Genomic DNA, 15068 nt, shown 5'->3' with positions numbered 1-15068 from the left:
AGTAAGAACCTGTATAAGAATTTTCCTGTGCAGATCTGTAAAGTAAATGGTAAAATGGGTCTATGTGCACGATATCCAGGAGCAGCTCACTGCTGGCAGGATGTTCATTGCCTTATCAGAGTGTGATGTTTAATGGCATGGATCAGGAGGCATTTAGTAAACTTGAACTGAACCCAGGCACCTCTTGGATTACTCACTTAATGGCCCCGTAATATACTGTAGTCTGACAGATGAATCCACGTTCCAGAGAATCGTAAATGTCTTGTTAGTCAAAAATTCAAGAAATTACAGGAGATGGGGCGGATGCCAAAACCATAATAACTATGATTATATTTTATTGGTTAATAGTTTAAATAGTCTTGAGTTTACTGATATTTTATAGGCAGCAGAGTAGTGTAACAAACAGAAGGACAGGGAGCATCGACCCTGCTGGACAGTGCTTGAATCTCCAGGGGAGCACTGCTCTGCACATTTTTATATCCTTCTGTTAACATTTTAAGACCCATCCCAGTAAGAAAAGACTTTATGCCTGATGTATTTTCAACTTTTACATACATTTTTGCAGAGTTCTGCCTGTTTTTCAGTAATTTGTTAATGCCAAGAGTTAAAAAAATTATGTCTGGTTGGCACTTTTCACCACTGACATCACACTAATGCTTTTTTTTTTTGTTTAGGGCGGAGGATCAAAGCAACTAAGACATTCACCGAGCATGAAAAAAAAGCCTCTGTAATGGCTAATTATGTGTCAGATAAGGTCAGTGGAAGATAACGGTCAACTCCATGTTGGTGGGAAAAAACGAAAAAAAAGCATCATGTTTGCCGGAGGAGAGTGAAGCTGAGCACACTCACAGGAAATCCTCAGTCTTTGGTATAGGGGCTTTCCAGTGTTGCTATGACTCTAATGACCACAAATATACTTTGACCCTAGAGAGGTGAGTGTGTGTTTGTGTGTGTGTGTGTGTGTGTGATGGAGAAAATTACACATCATATGTCCAAAGTGCTGAATTGCCAGAAGGAGATCTTTGGGATTATGAGGTTTTGGTCATAGCTTATTGTCTGTGTATATGCTTGTACATTTCTGTGTGTGTGTGTGTGTCTGTGTGTGTCTGTGTGTTTGCATGACTGACTTGGTTGCTGGCTTGCATGTGTAAGCTTTGTCCTCCCCACCCAGCTGAATCAGTGTTTATCCCCCGGCCGGGTGTGAAGTGAATCAACAGTTTGGGGGTCAGCCCATGTGCAAATTATTATTTTCTAAATTCTGGTCCACAGAGAAAAAGTTAATGAGTTTTCAGGATGGCGACCGGCACGCCATCAAGAGGGTTTGTCCCTGCTCTGAGGTCAGAACAAATCTCACTTAAGATCTTTTTAGGCCAATTAAAGATGAAAGCGTTGATCAACCAAAACTTCATGAGAACAGCAACATGCATTTCCCTCTTTATCCACACAGTGTTCATTCAGTGATCAAAAGTGTGTTCATGTTTGAAGGGGTCACACACGGTCAAAGGTTTTGGTCATAAACCAAAGTGCTGGATGAAGTACAACTTGACATAATGATGGCACTAGATTAAAAGTCGAAGTTATTGATAACATAACATGAATATCTGTACTAAATTTCATGGCAATCCATCCAAAACCACAAATGTCTTCCTCATGGTGGCGCTTGATGACAAGTCAGAGGATCACCACAGTCATAAGGATTCATCCTCTGGGGATCATGAATGTCTTCAGTAGTTATTGATAGATTTCAGTCTGGACCAAATTGAATCCTGACCAACTGATCAAAATTGCCATCGTTAAAACTAGGCCACTAGCGGCTGAAAAACGAAGAAACTGTGAAGCCACAGGATGAGAAAGTGCAAATTCTGGCCTTGAGACAAAGCGCAGCAGCTCTTACTGAAGTCCATATGAATCCACTTATCAAGCCAGGGCCTCACGTCATGCTGAGTCAGATCTTTGCACATGTTTTAGTAGCCATGCAGGGGGACGTCAGCTTCTCAGCAGTTTTAATGGCAGCTGCGGCACGCCAAGCATGAAGATCATCTCATTAGGAATCTGCTGAGTGAGAAGAACAAGATCAAAATCAATACTACGAAATAACAGAGTAAAAAGACACATGCTCAAAATTCACTGTCACACTCATCCCACATCGGCAGTCACAGAAAGGACCTCCTAGTGTGCTGCATGACACAAACTTGTACATACACACAGTTCTGTAAAAATGAGCTGGCATTGGTGCTGTTTGAATCTAACACATGTCACTTTCTGTGCACACAGTACCAAACTCAAGAGCTTTGAGGAACTGATTGTTTGGTTGAATCTGTGTTACACAGTGGCACAAGACATTTATGATTTGGACTAGTACTTAAAAAATGTCACATTTCTCCTGAAGCCTCACCCAAAATAACCCCATCAGAAGGAAAAAGTGCACTCTCCCACTCTTCAGCGTATCTATCTATGGACCTATTCAAGCTGGCAGTTTAAATGAAACCAGACAAAAGAGCTTGGGGGGGGGGGGGGGGGGGGGGGCGACACTATATTCCTGGGTGGCATTCGGTGCTCTGTGAACACAGTTAAATTCAATACACTGGCTGTCCGCAGACAACGCAAGACACCTAAACACTTCCCGATAGAGCAGAGGCAAGAGAAGTGTAAACAGAATTTCATGGGGTTATAGACTGAGAATGGTATACAATGAGCGTAAATACAAAATAAAGAGATTTTTGCTATGTCCATTAAGGGCAGGTAGGCAAGTGTGTGGATTCAAAAGTGCAAGTGTTTGTCTCTTAAAGTTTACACTAAAATTAATGAGTATTTCTTTATCTTTTATCTTTTGTGTTTGATACTCAAATGAGAATGAACTAGATATTACTTCCCTTGCGGTTCTAGCTTAATCATAATAAAAATTATATTCATGAAATCAAACTGTACTTTTTTGTGCAGTGAAAAAAATGATCTCAGATCTGTAACAACTTGTGTTAGTTGTCTAGCATATATCTAAGTGTGTGAAAATGTGGTTATACATAGAATCATTTCAACATAAAATGTGACTTATTTTGTTAGAATGAACAAACAACATCAAACCCTGTTGTTGAAATGTATTATTTGGCACAGTTGGACACTTTCAGATGCCTCTGAAAGCTCAAGCAGGAGAGTAGCGATGCACAGGAGTATAAAAAGGATAGACAACATTCATCAGGCTCAGTAGTGTCACTGTTGTGTCACTAGAGGGAGCCACATTCCAGGATAAGGGCGTCTATTCAGACAGGAACCAGCTTTAACTGAAACGGCTGGGATATACTACACAATCAATTAATTTTGAGGTGGGAATTTTGCATTTTTTTTGGGGCATCACACATTATTGCTTATTATTCAGTTTCCTACCCATAATGCATTAACAATTTCTACAGTGTTGGGAATTAATCCTGCACCATCTTTAAATGTTGTGATTTCCTGGTCACTGGGCTACTTCTGTTCACATGGCATTGAGATGAAGCATCTGGACGATTTGCACAATATCCGCTATTCCCACATCCTGCACATGTGCTAATAAATTTCCCCCCAGTGTTCACACTGATTCACAGAGAGGGAAAAAGGACACGGCAGATTTGAGCATGGGGTCACAGCCTGGAGAGAATGAGAGGAAGGTGACGAGAGAGAGGAAAGGCTTCAGTAACGTTTGGAAGATAACAGTCACAGACAGGGATAAAAGGAGGAAAGGGGGAGAGATATGGAGAAACTGAGAGGTTGATGGAGAGCACTTGCATCGATGAGTCAGATTCATTATCTCATGAGAAATGGAGGGAAGGAGGAGGGGGTGGTGGTGGTGGTGGGGGGGGGGGGTGTTGAGGCGAGAGAAGGAGTCCAAGAGTCGGGGGAGAAGAAGTTAGGGTGATGAGTCAGAGTACTGGAGGGAAAGAAGGTATCAGAACGGGGCCAAGAGTGAAAGTTTAAAAGAGGAATGAGAAAGGAGCACAAGCATTAAAAAAAAGTGGGACAAAGTTTGAAACGAAAAGGAAGATGAGAGAAGATGATTAGTCAGAGCATGGAAGTGAAGACACCAGGAATAAATGGAAATTAAAGTGTGATTATCATCTGAAATTAAAATGCTAGAAGGGACGACTTTCTGTCTGCTGGGGAAGGCTATATGTCAACCAGCGAGGCTAATGGACGAAATTAAATTAAGAAGGGAGTGAGAGATGAGAGATGATATAAAGGGAAACATCTGTCCTGCTGCAGATGTTTTTGTTTCGGGACCTTTGTGTGTTTGCCTTTTGTATGTAGCCGAGGGCCGGAAGGAACTTGTCCTGGTTATGTTTAAACCTGCAAATACTGACAAACTAATTTGAATGTAAACTTGCTGCACCCCATGAACGGTGATACAGTATATGAGAGCTTGTTCATGTGTCTAAATGTGACACTGCGCCTCCCTCTACTGGCTGCAAGCTCATGCCCCCACTGTGCACGTCGGTGTAAAGCAAGCTTAACACACTTCCAGTAAAGGTTGGAGACAGAAGTCGGCTTTTAACAGTGACACTGGCTGTCAGATTAGTTAGCGTACATGTTGTCCTTCAAAGTATTGTGAGTGAAAGACTAACATGAAGTCTCCACAGGAAGTGGTTAAACACACACTTAGAGTCATGGACAAATGATGAGACAGTAGGACAATAGACCCCTGGGCACAGACATGTAAAAGGCCTGCCACCTTCTACATAAGAGCTAGAGCCACAGATTTAAAGAGATGTCTTTATAGTCTTTTAGTCTTTTTGGTTGTTTTGGAACCCTGGGTCTGTGCCAAGCAGTCCTGGTCAATAATCTGTACGTCATGGATTATGAGACAATGGGCTCCACTCCTACATAAACGCAAGAGCCACAAAGAGATGTCTTTATAGTCGTTTTGTGTCTCTTTGTGCATTTTGTGTCTATTTAGTTGTTTTGTGTGTCTTAGTTGTACTTTTGTGTCTCTTTTTGTGCTGTTCAGTAATCCGTCCATTAGTCAACAAGAGCTCAGAATTTAATAGATATAGCATAAAATGCTATATTAGTGACAATTTAGCCTCACAGAGCTAGTATGGCTAGCTTAGTTAATATAAGTTAATGATAATGAAACGGCTACAGTAAGATAAGTATTAGATTATGTTTCAACAGGTGCATGTGGGGAGTAACTGAAGGATGTCTGTTACTATTTGCATCTCTGGATCTGAGCCAGTAACGGTTGCTACTAGCAACAGAGCATGCAACTGAAACCGACTGCTGGTGGCAGAATACATATATATATATATATATATATACACGTATATGTACATAGATGCATACACACACTGCACTGAGTATATGTTTGTAAGTTATGAGTCCGTATGCAGTTGGTCTGGTCACTGTGTAACTTACAAAAGATGAAATAACACAATCTTCCCTGTGATAAAAACTTCAATTCATAAGCTATAAATGCACCATAGCTCAGTTCAATATACTCATGCGTTTTGCTGCTACAGCTTTACTTGGGCTGGTATGAGCTTATGGTGGCTAACGTTAGCTAACTTTAGATTTTTACTGTGTAACCAATATGACAGAGTCGGATTACTGACTGTGACTCTACTTGTGTTACAGTTCAGCTTCATTTGTACTTGCTTTATTTATTCTGTGTTACTCTTCAGATAGATGTGCACCTCTTCAGCAATGTTACTACATGTGGCGGGCTCAGGTTTGTACACAATAGGACACAATGTAAAACCCCAGTGTGTACACAACACTATTTATTTCACGACATTTTAAATGGATTTTCTCTGCAAGTTTAAACCGTTTTTGTTGACTTACTGTTGGACAATGTTCTGATATTGCAGTGCTGAGTGGTTTCTGTGTAGTAGTTGAACAGATTTAGTCGGTTTTCATTTAAAGGCTTTTAAAATTGCACAAAGAGTTAATTTTAACCAAACAAATTTTCATTTCACACAGAGAATAAATTATGTGTAATGTGAAAACATAGAGGTCTTATACTGTCATTAAGCATTTAGAGTGTAATGCCAACTTTCTCCACGTGGTGGGGCTGCAAATCTGTGATATCACAGGCTGATACTTGGTGAATGGAAACGAACACCAAGGGACGGGAATGTGTGAGTAATAACCAACTCCTGAGTTGTTGATAACTGTGGATTTGTGTCCATAACTGGGAAAAAAATTTTGATGTTTTCAAATATGTCCTATTCTAACATATTTTTTAAATCACTAAATTCAAGTTACAAGTGTAATTGCTTGCTTTTTTTTCTTACATGTTAACTCACAAAAGGACATCACAGCTGTGTTGTATTTTTTAAACACAGAAGAATAAGAATGGGTTTATGACCGTGTGTGTGTGTGTGTGTTTCAGCCCTCTCACCATGTTGTTTCAAGCCCAGACCTGTAACTTCGCCCAGTAAGACAATTATTGTTTAACCTGGTGTGATATTAAGAGGTCACCATAGTTCATTCTCAATCCCTTTGCAGCCTTGTCATTGGTCGGTCCTGCCTGCAGTTTGTGCCAGCATACGATTAGCCATCATGCCGAGACTGTCTTAGTGCATGTGGGCATAAGGTGGCCCAAGATTAGTGTTAAGCAGTTTGTGAAGACCGTGTTCTGATTGGAACAGATTGGAGTTTAACAATTGTAAGAGGCAGAGCTGCTGTCTCTGCAAAAAATAATCTCATTGGTCAAGTTAAACTTCAGGAGGTGGAGCCAAATTAGCCTGACGCCCAGCGAGAAAGGAAAGGGTTAACTGTGCCCAGTGGAGTCAAAAAGAGTAATTTAACAAAACACACTCTATGTATATTTAATCCCAGACGAATGTGTTGATTACACTTCCTCCCTCATTAAACATTTATAAATTTTAAAATTGAGCATCATGTGCATCCATGTTTAACTTGCATTCTTCCTTTAATTCATCTGTTGATTGCTGTGTTTCCGTGTGTGTTACTGCCACCGACCTTTGATCAGCGCAACAGCTCGAAACCGGGTTAGTCGTGTGTATCATTAATGCGCGTACAATAAAAACTAAACAGGGACCCACTCATAAAAACTATTGCTCCATGGCCCTACTGTTAGTAACTGAAAATAAGTAATCTAGCCTGCAAATCTATGTAATATAGTTATATGGTGTGATCTTACAAAAGCATAAATGCAATCACTATGAATGAATAAAAAATTATGCCAGTTACATTTGTCATTTGACAAGAGTCTTAACTTTTCCATTGAGCATTGGTCTCTTCTAGAGCCAGCAGGCAGTTAACCGTCCAGCACATATAACCGACCATAAAACAAAACTTCCTCTTTGGTCAATGTACAGATTAAAGAAACGAGATATAAATTGTAAACTGGTGAGCTTTAGAAATGTTGGTAAGCTGATTTTGTTACCTTCAGCTAGCTGTTTCCCCCTTTTTCCAGTCATCAACTCTTTTAGGAAAGTGGATTAACACATTTCCCAAAATGTCAAACTATTCCTTTAAAAATAAGAAAAGAAAATGGTTATTTGTGTGAATTCATCAGCTACAAAATTGGGAAATTCATTTTTTAAAAAGTACTTAAGGAGAACAATATCTTTCAAACTCAGTTAAAATATTCAGTGACTGACATTTTTTTTTTTTTGGCAGTACAGGAAATTCGTTCAGCTGTATCGCATGTCACACAGGCTGTGAGGCTCAAACTATTGAGATGTAGAACAAAGATGAGGGGCTGATGGAGACTACACTGGAGAGGCTCTACAGCAGTGAATAGGAAGTTGGATGAATAGGATTTGGAGGGGTGACAAATTGAACGTGGGATTAGGTGTGTGTGTGTGTGTGTGTGTGTGTGTGTGTGTGTGTGCGCTTCACCAGCTGGCTGAGTCCTCCGTCCCATTAACTGTGGAGGGGTGTGTGTGAACGTGTGTGTGTGTGTGTGTGTTCGTACGGTATGTGCTTCATTTCATCCATTTGTACTGAGACACATAACCATGTACTGTACAGGCTCACCTTGGATGATCCCCTGAAAACACACGTTTCAGTCAGTCTGTAATTACTGACATTGCAACCTTATAAGAAAAATAAAAATAAATAAATAAATGAATTTAAAAAAAAAATCAGTGCAGTATCTATGTTTATACATGTTTAATGTCTGACTACGGACCAAATTTCCTCTTTATTCTACCGATATCAGCCACATTACTTCACTAAGTAATAACCAGCAAAATATAGCTTTCATTGTTTGATTTTCTTAGCAGCGATCTTCAACAACAAAAATTTTAATTTAACATCTGTATTCAGCATGATTTAAAAAGTGTACACTTTTGTATGGTCATAACTCAAACATCTTGAAACAAACTGTAATAATCCATTATCTAAGTATTAGTCCGATTTTAAAATTCATTGCAAGATTATATCAGTTTTACACAAAATTTTCTTTATCAATTATGCAAATCTGCCTGTGGTTGCTGTTCCCTGAAAAAGCCTTAAAAAAAAACAAAAACAAAAAGAGTGGGTGCTGTCATGGTTGCAGGCTATGAAACATGCATGTTGTTTAGGCTCCGGTGCCAAATGATGTGGGCGTAAGTGGGCAAAGAGAACTTTCTGTCTCTACAAATAGATGTACATCCTTTAAATCATGTGGCGTTTTTAGAACCTGGGTTGTTAAACATGAACAAAGGCCGTGTCTGCAATCAGACTCTTGCTGTCAAACCCGATCCAAAAAAGAAATTGTGCTTCGTCACAGCAGACGTTTTGACATGTCATGTCGTAATTCTAATTTTCAAACAAACAAGAAAGAGGGAGACAAAATCTGGCTATTTCTAGCACTCATTAACCAGCTAGCTAGCAATTAATTATGCTAACGTTAGTTCCATGCTAAAAATTAGAATATTGGACAAGCAGTTTTATACATGCACTTCATAACTACATAATATTGTGCTGAAAGACTGAGGCTAGTGTTGCATATCAGTCTCCCCACCAACTAATGATTCCTATCTAAAGAGGCGCTACGTCTTCAGGGCAGATTGGAGGCTACAGTGAGTCGCTATCGGAAAGTGACAAGATGCGCGGGAACTGGCCGGTGCTAGCTGGTTGGCATGCTAATTTCAGTAGAGGAAAAGAGGTGATATACTTCTACTACTGACAGTGTCAGGTTTGAGAGACTTTTGAGTTTGGTGGGCAAAAAAAGGGTAATTTAATAAAGAAAACTAAACTTCTCAAACAACTCAAGCAGAACTCAAAAATGGAATCCAGGTAAACTCAGGAACAAAAACCAAAAGTTCTGAGACGCAAGGGAAACATGAACAAGAACAAAACAGATGCACAACCGAGTACACAGGGGTTCCACAGCAAAACAGGACGAACTGACAGAGACAAAAGGGGAGCACAGACTAAATAGACACAAGGGAGGCAAAGGTGATTGAACACAGGTGAATCACATTAGGGCGGGGCAGACAATCTACAAGGAGGGAAATGGGAGAAAGACAGGAGGTAAAATAACCACAAGACACACAAAATAATAAAATAAAACGGAAATGAAACAAATGTCCCAACACAAAAGTCAAAAAGTTTCAAACATAAATTGTCCGTCATGCAAATCATGATAGACAAGAATTAACATTGGTGTTGCTTTTTCTCCACTGGAGACAGCTCTTGACGAGCAGAGGAATGATTTGATGCTGAGCCAACTACATTTCTTCTAGACTGCTAAGTAAACAGCCATTAGCTATGTAGCAATAGAAAAACTTACAAACAGCTCCTTTAATGTCTCAAGAGAACAGGGTTTAAGCTTGAGGACAAACCAATTGGCAAATGTAACACTGTCTCAGAAACCTAATAAACCAAATTTGATAAAGATTAGGGAAAATGTTTATTCATGTTGTGCTTTAACAAACCACTATTCATGTTGAGGTACCAGTCTCTACGGTCTGCGCTGAACACACAGGAACACTCATGCATACATTTCCCAGAATCACTCCTTAAAATGTCCTTTTCTCTTTACCTGCAGTTGTGATTAAAACACAGCGAATGTTAATAGTTATGTATTCTTGAGCAGCGGTTGCACTAATGCACCCGCATCAACAAGCCAATTATCTCTGGAATAATTATCCTCAACAGGTGGCATAAAGACTCAGCTTGTCATTGACTGACCACTGACTGGCAGGGTTCGCCCTTGTGGTAAATTGCTTTTCAAAAAAAAATTCCTTCTTGCCTCCTCACATTGATTTTCAAGGGACAATGGGGAAGTCAATAACAAATCTAAGGTTTTACCACCTCTGATTTAAACTGAGGCCGAGGCACAGGAAGAAATGTTTCATTCTGACCTTGCAGAGGCGAGCTTAAATCTCGCAAGGTCAGTTTTTGTTACAGAATATATGTCTGGAAAACATCTGTTGCGAATCGACCCGGGGCTGGCAGCTGAATGCCGGACCAATCAGTGGACTATGGAGGCATGAATGAGGACAACAAGAGTCAGAGCTGTATTTTAAAGACAGTGGCCGAGCTTTAAGAAGTTGGGATAAATGATGCTGCAGAATGTTGGTTCAGTTAGGTCACTGGAGTTCAGAGAATAGTGTTTTTTCTAGACAAAAACACAAGAGAAAAACTGTGATAGGTGGATTAAATAGTGTGTTTAGGTGCTCTGTTGTATTCTGAGATCGTTACCTCATTACCTCAGTTTATAGATAATGATAAAAAGCGGTATTTTGTGAATGAGGTTTTGCATCTTCCCGATTAGATCCACTCGAGAGGGAAGTACCTGACAGAATTTGTCTATGTGGACAGTAAAAGACCTTCTTTGTGATGTAACACTCACACATGCACACTCCTCTACATGTACACACACACACACACACACACACACACACACACACACACACACACACACACACCAAACAACCCCCTCCACCCCCCACCCCCTCCCTTTGAATTCCCCGTGTGCCGGCCTTAAGAGGAGTTCTGTTGCCGAGTAATAAAGAGGAGGGAGGCGGCGAGGCAGGTGCTGCTGCCGGGGAACAGTGGGCCACTTGTGGCTCCTTTTGAGTGTCTCTCCACACTCGTCCACACCCCCTCACCCCCTCACCCCCAACGTTCACTCCATCTCACACTGTTTCCCCCCCACCATCATTACAAACAGGTGTGAGAGTGATTCCTTTCCTCCTTCCAGTCAATTCTCCCAAAGCTCTTCATCATTTTCTCTTTTTTTTAACCTCACCTACAGAGTCTATATATATGAATATATAGGACTGAACACATATAAATTCTGATTTGCTCATTTGCATATGAGACTGTATGAGCATCAAAAAAGCCTCACAGCCACGTTAGAGTGTAATTTCAAATCCTGGACTGTGTGGATATGTCAGATCTTGAGGTTTGCCACCTATGTGCGACTCTTTGTTTGAATGCCAACTGTATAGCTCATCCAGCCTGCCACATTTCTGTGCCGGGTGCTGCTTGGCTATTTGCTTGGAAGATGAGACACAACAAAGAAAAAATCTTTAAAAATGGTCTTATACTAATAAGTCATATACTTTAGGCGTGGAAGTACACACGGAGGATTCTGTGCTGACTAGAAATCAGCATCACATAGACGCTTTCAGAGACTTTATGTTAAATGTGTTTTTTAGCCATTGCATTGTATTCTGTCACTGTGAATGTGGAGGACACCTGCTCTGCAGATGAGTCTCTCTCTCAAGGGTAATGGGCTCTGAAGCAGCGATGAACTATTAAGAAGTGATCAAAATCCCATTAAGACCATCAGTACGGCTAATTTTTCTTTGCCTCTGTGTCTCACCACAGACAGACAACAGCAAACACAAAACCAATGCAAACCTCAGTATTCAACGAGTGCATGAAACCTGTTCTTTTTCTCAAAGGCACAAATCAATATCACATCCATTTTATACTGTGAAATGTGATAAAGGCAGGCCTGCGTGTGGTATTTATTTGATGATTGGTATGATTTATGTCTAATTTCTGACCGTCATACAGTCAGTGAAAACACACAAGGTCCAATTACAATGAATTATCCACCATTTATACCATATCTGCTCGTGCACAAATAAAGCAAAATTAAAGGAATAGTCTGACATTTTTTTATTTGTTTTTGATGTGGATAGGACTGACTCTTTTTTTTTCTCAATAGCATTAAATATTGATCAGATTTGATTGACAGCAACACTGACAGCACCCCATGACATTATTCTTTTCTTTTTTTCTTTGTTTTTTTAATGTGACATCACCTCTTTCCAGCCCAGAGCCCCGCCCACTTCAAACTGGTGAGAGGAGCTCAGACAAAAGCACAAACACAGAAATCTGTCATATGAAACAACCAAAATTGTTTGAATGTTTAGCTTAAGTGTCCATAACTTTACAATTCAAGCCACATTGCACTACGCTCATTACTGATTCACCAGCCATTCAGGATGTACAGTTCAGGTCCTTCCATCCTCAGTCAATACAAACTTCATTGTATGTGCTGATTGTATTTGTACACTCGAGATGACTCACACTGAAGTAATTTGTGTATTACAGTTTTTTTTCCCGAAGCTTTCAGTGACACAGAAAGAGCCCGAGCCTTGATCCTGCATCATGCGAATGTGAATCAAATGCCCGCTCATCTCCAGCGACCAGGCGCAATCTATTTCTCATTCTCTTCTCATTGTTGACACGCTGTCATTGCAGGACCTCGCTGCCTAGCAACAAAAATCCAGGCAGACGTTTTTCCAATCTTCTGTCAGGAGGGAAGCCCCGCCCCTCTCCGTCCCCGGAGGAATGATTGAAAGGTCACTTCACTCCTCGCCTTGTCTTACAGTGTACAGATTGTCCTTTCTGGAAACCCTGAAGAGTGTGTGTGTGTGTGTGTGTGTGTGTTGAAGAGGAGGGGGGGGGGTTTACACTTCACTGTGGGTACAAAACACTCAGTGATGAGTGGGCAGAGCAGTGGGGAGGTGAAGGGAGGGGGGTTGCTGCCAGATCGATGATGCCACACTTCCTTTATCACAGGCTGAATGTGACCCCCATCACCCTCCTCCATTGTTGTTCTCAGAGAGGTCAGAGGCCCTGCCGAGTGGTATTAAAGGATAGATCTGTTTCTCTCTTTTTTTTTCCTTTTTTGTTACAGCCTGTGTCATAGTATTGTATTTTTGGGCCATCTTTCACATCAGTTATGGGAACGTTTTACTCACCCACTTCATGTCGAGATGTGCAAACAGGCTGACCACTCTTGAAACGGCTTCACAGTGGAGCCCACGGCGCAGCCCACATGAGAGACCAGGCAGAGTGTAAGGGCAAATATAGAATCTGTTTCATGCTCTCAAAAATGTTTTATTTTATATTAATAGGTGGGTTTCCATCCTCCATCTTTATATGCACATTGTGCATTAAAAAAGAACCTGGGTGGAAACAAATCTGACAATAAAAATGACTTAAATGTCCACTGAAGAGACAAAAAATGGCAGTAGATGGAAACGGCAGATCTGTGTGGAGCGATCCGGAGACTGAAAGGTTCAAATTAACCAAAGAAAGATAAATGTTGTATTTCAGTCACAGTAGTTTTAACTTGTTCTTTTTTAATCATGTCATCTTACTGAGCCCTCTTCTTCTGCAGTGATTTAATGGCACCCAACTGGAGCTCCTATATTCATATCACTGTGGGCTAGTGGATGGAAATGCACATTAATCTGCATTTTATTTAGTTGATTTCCTGGTTAAAATCTGCACTGTGTTTGGTTGGAAACCTTCAGTTGGGTGCCATTTAAATCACTGCAGAAGAGAGGCTCAGCTAAGATGACATGATAAAAAAGAACAAAGTTTAAAACTGAAAACCAAAAAAACTAGTGCTGACATTTATCTTTCTTTGGTTAATTTTGAACCCTTTCAGTCTCCGACGATCGCACTCCACCAGATCTTGCCGTTCCATTACTGCCATTTTTGCTTCATCTTCAGTGGACATTTAAGTCATTTTATCTGTCAGATTTGTCTTTCCACCCAGGTTCTTTTTTTAATGCACAATGCTGCACATCATAAATATGGAGGATGGAAACCCACCTATTAATATAAAATAAATACATTTTGAGAGCAATGAAACAAAATATCTATATTTGCCCTTACACTCTGCCTGGTCTACTCATGTGGGCTGCCGCCGCTGGGCCTCCACTGTGAAGCCGTTTCAAGAGTGGTCAGCCTGTTTGCACATCTCGACTAATGAAGTGCTCGATGATAAAACGTTCCCATAACTATGTGAAAGATGGCCCAAAAATACAAATACTAGACACAGGCTGTTAACAAAAAAGGAAAAAAAAAAGAGAGAAAACAGAATCTATCCTTTATTACCACTCGCGCAGGGCCTCTGACCTCTCTGAGAACAACCATATGCGAGGAGGCGGGTGGATGTGGGTCAATGTCAGCCTGTGATAAAAGGAAGTGTGCATCATACGACTCTGCCAGCAACCCTCCTCCCTTTCACCTCCCCACTGCCTCTGCCACTCACACTGTAGCTGTTTTGCTACCCAACAGATGAAGTGCTAAACCCCCCCCCCCCCTCTCTTCAACACACACACACACCACACACACACACTCTTCAGGGTTTCCAGAAAAGGACAAATCTGTACACTGTAAGACAAGGCGAGGAGTGAAGTGACCTTTCAAATCATTCCTCCGGGACGGAGAGGGGGGGCCTTCCCTCCTGACAGAAGATTGGAAAAACGTCTGCCCTGGATTTATTGTTTGCTAGCAGCGATTCCTGACCAATGACAGCGTATGTCAACATATGAGAAGAGAATGAGAATAGATTCCGCCTGGTCGCATGGAGTATGAGCGGGCATTTTGATTCACATTCGCATTGATGCAGGAATCACAGGCTCGCAGGCTTCTTTTCTGTGTCACCTGAAGCACTCGGGAAAAAAACCTGCTAATACACAAAATATACTTCAGGAAGTCATCATCGAGTGTACAAATGACACCCATCAGCACATACAATGAAGTTTTGTATTGGATGCAGGATGGAAGGACCTGAAACAATGTACATCCTGAATGGCTGGTGAATCAGTAATGAGCGTAAGGCCAATGTGGCTTGAAATTGTAAGATATCTCTCTCTTTT

Source organism: Seriola dumerili, unplaced genomic scaffold (genome assembly GCF_002260705.1).
Source record: "Seriola dumerili isolate Sdu_G_001 unplaced genomic scaffold, Sdu_1.0 BDQW01001124.1, whole genome shotgun sequence".
In the NCBI taxonomy this organism is placed as follows: Eukaryota; Metazoa; Chordata; class Actinopteri; order Carangiformes; family Carangidae; genus Seriola; species Seriola dumerili.
This window is presented reverse-complemented; position numbering follows the sequence as displayed.